Source organism: Chamaea fasciata, unplaced genomic scaffold (genome assembly GCF_029207755.1).
Source record: "Chamaea fasciata isolate MVZ Bird 193981 ecotype frontalis unplaced genomic scaffold, bChaFas1.0.hap1 SCAF_2, whole genome shotgun sequence".
Classification (NCBI taxonomy): domain Eukaryota; kingdom Metazoa; phylum Chordata; class Aves; order Passeriformes; family Sylviidae; genus Chamaea; species Chamaea fasciata.
Genome location: NW_027094087.1, coordinates 61,343,673 through 61,350,771, shown reverse-complemented (window position 1 = coordinate 61,350,771; position 7,099 = coordinate 61,343,673). Strand labels below are relative to the sequence as shown.

The 7,099-nt window shown below is 33.4% G+C and overlaps 1 long non-coding RNA gene across 1 annotated transcript; it reads left to right on the top strand.

Annotated features, from left to right (window-relative positions):
• The first annotated feature begins 279 nt into the window (after positions 1-279).
• On the top strand, positions 280-5,796 carry LOC136285975 (uncharacterized). The gene is made up of 4 exons (XR_010719632.1): positions 280-311; positions 392-622; positions 1,593-1,773; positions 2,012-5,796. It is a non-coding gene; the product is annotated as an uncharacterized lncRNA (long non-coding RNA).
• Positions 5,797-7,099: the final 1,303 nt, after the last annotated feature.

The window sequence follows — 7,099 nt, the reverse complement described above, 5'->3', positions numbered from 1 at the left end:
ATCAGAATCTTCAGTGTTACAAATTGTGGTAATTTCCTTACTCTTAAAAAGCTGGGCACAGCTGTCATCAATGCTTTCAGCAAAATAACTTCAACACGTCATCTTCTCAGGTTAACAAAACACAGTTGTTTAACAGAAAACCCTCTAAGCTACTGCCATGTAATTGGCAATTAACCTTATCCATTTCATTATAGTCAGTGCCCCAACTTTCCACAGAAAGCCAAAAATACTATTTAACTTAAGAAATTATCTCAGTGTTCAGCTGTAAGTAGCAGAATACTAGGTTTATACTAGTTCATGTATTTCCATTTGTAAGTGGAATAAGTTTTAAAGTAAATGCCCATGAGGAAGTAATTTTGTAATATGAAGTAAAGGTAAAATTAATTTGCAGGTTGTGTTTATTGGATGCAACCGACAAAGTGTTGGCAGAGGGATGCTGCATGGGTGGCCTCTATGACGAGGCCATGAACCACCCACATCAGCAGATATGAACATTTCCTGAAGAACTGTAGCCTGTGGGAAGGACTCACAGTGAATTAGAGGAAAAATGTGAAGAGGAAAGTGTGGCAGAGACAAATTCTTATGGATTGGTCACTGCCCCCACTACCTGCACATTTTTGAGGTAAGAAGGAGGTAGAAGACTCTGTAAAGAAGAAGTGATATTGAGACTGGGTAAAAAGGAAATGCGAGGAAGAAGAAGGGAATGAGATGTTTTGATTTTTTTTTTTCCTTTGTTGTTCATTCTTCAAATCTACTTGGTAGTAAATTAAATTAATCTGCCTCAAGTTGAGTTAATTATTTCTTCGATGCTAACTGATAACCAATCTCCTTGTCTTTATCTTAACACAAACACTTTTTCATCTTACTTCCTCCCCTGTCCCTTTGAAATAAAAAACTGAGAGAGCAATTGGCTGGGTGGCTGGAAGACAGAGAAGAACAACCCATCACACTAGAATATAACATTTCTAGTCTACCTGTAACTTGATAAAATAAATACAAATTTGCTGAGAACCTGTAGTATATAAGTATAATAATTTGAAAGATTTTTATAATATGAAGAATTTTTGAAAATTGAAGAGAAACTATTAAAATAATAGTGATTTGTGGATCTATAAACAAGAATAAAAACTTCCTGAAACTCAAGATTTAGTTTTAGCTGTTAGATAATTGTTACAACTGTAATATCCATTGTGTCTTTATATATTTTTATAATGATAATAAAAAAAACCAATATGACAAGGTCAGCATGATTTATTTGTGTTTTTCTGTTGTGCTTTGTAAAGGAAAATTATTATTTTTTTCCCCTCTAAACACCTAAACGCATAGGATTTTCACATCTTGATCACAGAATCACAGAATCTCAGAGTAGGTGAGGTTGGAAGGGACTGCTGAGGTTACCTCACACAGCCTCTGTTCTCAAGCAGGTTTCCTTGGAGCATATTGCTCAGGACTTTGTCCAGAGGGATTTTAGATATCTCCAGGAAAGGAGACTCCACAATCTGTCTGGGTAACCTGTTCCAGTGCTCAGTCACTGTCACAGTAAAGAAGTTCAAGTTCTTCCTAATGTTCAGATGGAACTTCCTGTGTTTCAGCTCCTGCCCTTATCCCTTTATTCTATCGATCATCACCACCAGGAAGAGTCTGGATCCATCCTCTTGGCACCCATGCTTCTGTCCCTTAGTCATCTTCGTAGCATTAACCTGGTCTGGCTCATGGATCACCATGTCTCTCTTGGACTAAGAGGACTGCCTAGGACTCAACACAGCACTCCAGGTAAGGTCTCCCCAGGGCTGAGTAGACCAGCAGGATCACCTCCCTTGACCTGCTGGCAATGATACAGAATTAATTGATATATAATGTACTTCAGAGGTAAACGTTCATTGATATTAAAATTTGTTGGCTGCAATTTCTAGCCAGTCAACAAAGACATTTTTGATATTTTTATTATTTACTAATTAATCTCTCTGTGTCTTTTGTTCATTTTTTTTTTTTTTTTTTTTTTTTTTTTTAGTATGTGGAATCATGTTATGCTTCTCAAAGAATGCATAAAATTAAATGAAACTTCGAGTTTTGCCATGGAATGATCAAGTACAACATTTCATAATCATATAAAACTTAAATATCTTGTTGGATTATTACTTCAGAATGTGTTCATAGATGAATAGACAAAGAGAGGCTCTTAAACTTATTCAAAACTACATTGTTTTCCCTAAGTAATTTATATTCATCAGAGAAAGGTATTTAAACAGTAAAGAAAGTAATGAAGCACTGGTGACTGAATACCTATTGGTATGTTTCTTATTATTCTTCTCCTTAAATCTTAATGAGGTGTAATTATAGTTTTTTGTATTTTGTCTTCAAGATGCATTATTCTAACATAGAGTAGTGGCAAGTAGCTGTGTCTGCCTTCATGAGCAGCAAACTTACTGCAAATATGCAAATGAGGAACAACAAAGAAGAGCCTGGAGATACTAACATCTGTGTGAATGAAGCAACCATTTCACAACTCAGTGGACCTTAAACAAAGCAGACATTGAAATCTGTTCAGTACATGGGATAGATTTTTAAATATGTTCAATTACTGCTTGTTGCACAGCTGTCACTAGAGCAGTTTCTGTCACATCAGGGATTCTGCTTTGACATTATCAGCATATAAAAATGGTGTTCATGATGAATAGTTTTCTAACATAGCAAAACAAGTATTTTTCTCTCATGTGTGTGAGTTAGAGACCTGCTTACGCTTCCATATCTCTGGCAATTTAGATAAGTAGAGATAGAGAAGCATCTGCTAGGAGCAAAATAGCTACTTTGCCAATCGACCTAGTGACTAACTGGCTGGCTAACTCATTTCTGTGTAATAGTTAAGAAAATATATTGCTTTTGAGGAGATTATGAATTTTGAATGGAAGGTAATTCACACCTTTATGAGGAAAGGAAGGAGAAAAGTACACTTCTGCTCTATAAAAAGTAGATTTCACTGGTAAATTTTTTCCACATAGTGAAACAGAGGACAGGAGAGGACTCATTTAGTTCCTTAGAATATTTTCCTTTAAAATATGTAGAGACGTGTACTACATGTTGGTTGAAGGAAAAGCTTGAAGATTCAGTTAAATAATATTTTCAAATAATTATAACTTTTTCATAATATTCAGCTGTATTATTAATTTCAGTACAACACTGCTACTAGTAAAACCCCTCATATGCATCACACGGATTTATCACAGGGATATTATTTTTTGTATAAAATCCATGAATAAAACTTGTGAATATATTCTGCTGTAATAGCTCCAGTGATAAATCATTTAATTAGAATAACTGAGAGGCAAGCTGTACATTTTTGGTAAGACTTTAGTAAGCCCTTATGCTCACCAAATTATCTCCTTTAAATACCATTCTTAGACATTGGAGAAGCAGATTGAACATGTATTATTAATAATTCCTGATTTAGACTAGCTAACACGAAGCATAATTTATTTGTATTTCTGTCTGCTTCACTCACTCTTTTATTGACTCATGCCAAAGTATCTAATATCTTCATCTACAAAGTACTTCAGTGTCACAGCACTGCAGTGCCTGTCACTTGAAAACTCAAATACTAAAAATTGCATTGGCTAAAATGTCTAAAATCTGAAAACAACATGCAGAGAATAAGAGAAATTATTATACACAGGGAGGAGCCGTTTGCAGAAAAAAAGAAAATGTGACCCAATGAAGGAACTATACTCTGGTTGAAAACCTTTTAGCTTCGATAAAAGTGCATTTCAGTTTGATTTGGGTGCCATGCTGTACCATACAATAGAATATAAACATAACATTCAGAAGAAAAGAAGAAGAAAACCAATTTTATTTTGTATCTTTTAGAATTTGTCTTGAAAGAAATCTATTGCCACTACTGCATTTCCACAATATTTTTTTATTGTTTTTTTAAAATTCAGTTTGTGATGAAAATCTGCTGCAGTGAAATAAACGTTGACCTGGTCTACTCAACATATTGGTAGTCTCTGATCATGAAAGGTTTGAGTTTGATTTTATCACTACTAAACACTTCTTAGCAATAACTAATTCTGTTAGGTCAGTGCATTTGTATTTCTTGACCAGTTTGCAAGTCTTAATAGGAAGTTAATGCTTTTTGTTTAGTTTTATGAAATAGATTATATTCTTTCAGAAAGCTGAGTAGATAACAATCTGACTTGTGAATTTAGGTCTTAGACTTTTACTTTACTAAAATCAGAAAACTGCATGCACAAATATATTAAGATGTGTGAAGAAAATAAAAAAACCCACTGGTTTCTTTGTTTTGCATAGCACCAAGAATTATACATTCCCACTTCAGGCAAGTTGCAGATTGTAGTATTCATTTATTACTTAAATTATATGTTGGAAAAACAGAAGAGAATAGAAGACTAAAATTATTTATCCCATGTAATGTTGCAGATTGTCAGCTTGGAGCTTTGTCTGTATTGCATTTGTAAATACTCTCCATTTAAGTGAATCAGCATGCAACTATAAAGCACAATACAACTAAGGATTACCATAGTGTGTAGATCAATGTTTAACATTACAAAACTGTTCAATTTTTCCTTTTAAAATGTGTAATCATGTGTAATGTGTAATCATTAATAGTCAATCAATTTTTGATATATGTTATGGATGTTATCTCTGTAAGCAAAGAACTATTCATACATATTCAAACACTCTGTAGTTTTAAGAGAATTTTAATTTTATTGGTGAGACCATCCTATATGTATTTTCAGTTCCCACCTCACAGTAGCTATTTATGTTTACAATTTTTTTCAAGGAACTAGAATCCTTCATGGCTCATTATTTAATCCTGTAGATTTAATTGCACTAATACTTCCATCTAGGTGGCATAGTCCAAGATTAAATTCTCTTTGAATGCAGCTAGTGCAGTTGAATGTGCTGCATGGCTTTTATACATAATTAAGATCAATATGTGAGTTTTAGAATCATATAAGAGGTTTGCAAGAGCGTTAAAACAAGACAGATTGATCTGCACAAATAAACATGCATGCACGCACACAAACATTTTCACAAACACATAATTTCCCTTGAAATAGAAGCAAATCATTGAAGAAGTATCTCAAAACCCTAAGTTGTGTCATCCCATCAGCTTTTGAGTAAAGCTGCCTATTGAGAGTTCTGATTAAAAATTGATGATATTATATATAGTAGCTTTCAAAGGTAACCACAAAGATTCAAAGTTTTAAATTACTTTGCAAACAAGCACCACTCTCAGGGCCCTAAGAGACTTTATAAATTCTGAACAATCTCTCCTGAAGCTTCCAACCACACCTATGAGGTCAAAGGCCATTTCAGTCCTGCCTGAGGCATTATCCCCTTCTCAAGCTACGCTGGAGGATTGTCAGACTCCAGCCCGGCCACAGACATGGCCGTGCCTGCGCACAGATTTTGGGTGAATAAGAATAATTTTAGGACTTGCAAATACCAAAGTGGTAATGGTAATTCAGCACTGAATTACTGACACGAAATTAATGCAATAATTCCCAGAATAACAGTTGTAAGTCACTCTTGAATTATTTCAAGCATAGTACTGTGATATTCCTTTAACAGGAAGGATTCTTGTCTACCAATATTCATAGTGTTTGTAATTGGGAAATAACTGACAGATGCAACAGGTGCCCTAAGCTGGGGAATTACTTGATTGTATTGAGTTTTACAACTTATAATATTTTACAAGTTATGTATACTGAATTTTATTTGAGTAGTTATGGCTATGTCAGCGATGCTGATATGTTACTTTGCTGTGTAATAATTCAGATGAACAATTTTTCAGCAGTGTTACTGATAAATCAGATTAAAGCAATGATTAAAACCATGATAAATCTTCAATAAAAATTGCTATCTCCCAAGACCTTTCAGAACTCTGAATGGGATATTTATTTCAATATTTTTACCATTAATGCTTACTAAAAAAATTCATAGTCAAAAAAATTATGAAAAAAAGAGTTTGAGTAAGTCAGAGTAACAGAATGTATATAATTAACTTTAATTTAATTTAATTTAGCATTTATTTTTTATTTTTTCTTTCTACTAAAAAGTTCAAAGTAATCAACTCTGATAAGTTCTTCTGTCATGGAAAATAAGTAACAAACTCCCTAACTAAAGTTAATCTTTACAACACACAAGTTTACAAGACTGCAACCTCAACAGAATTGAAAAAACCTCCACTTAAAGTTTTTAATAATCTTCTCTAGAATAGATGATATCAAATATCTACAATAGAATTCTATAGAGTGGCAATCTGGAAATCACTAAAATAAAAAATTATAAACACACTTATATTATTAGTAGACCACTATATTATATTATATTATATTATATTATATTATATTATATTATATTATATTATATTATATTATATTATAATGTAATATATTGTAATATTATATTATATTATATTACATAATATTATATTATATTATTATTTTTGTAGATTTCTTGGGGAGTTGTGGTGGTTTGTGCGGGGTTTTCTATACCATAAACTATAAATGATACTAGAACTTAATTTGAGATTTGGAGTGACTATTTGCAGACATTATTTCTGAGTTATGGAAAAAAAAAAAAAACCAAGATAAATGAAACAATTACTTTGATTTTTTTTTTCCTGAGTAGGTATGATAAACCAAATCATTAACACATTAAACTATCAGAGAGTGTCTATAGGAGGGGCATGAGGATGGTGAAGGATCTGGAAGGGAAACCTTATCAGGAGTGGCTGAGGTCACTTGTATCTTTACGATTCAGGATGGCTCATGTAATGACACATAGAACTCCGATTTCTTCAGAGGGCTTATAGAAAAGTTTATTGAAAGACAGATTCTTTTAAACAGTGTTTTGGTAGAATGAATAGGATTGGTCCTTTGAGGCACCACCTTTTGGAAACGTCTCTACCAGTAAACAGATTGGAAAAACACCAGGTGTCAGGATGAGGCTATATACAGGGATTGTTTATAGGGACTGTTTTGGGTTCCTCCTCATGACTTCCCAGGCCAGTCTGAGAGAGTTTTGTCCTTGGCTTTCCCACAGGCGTCAAGGCACTGACAGGAGCCGAAGAATC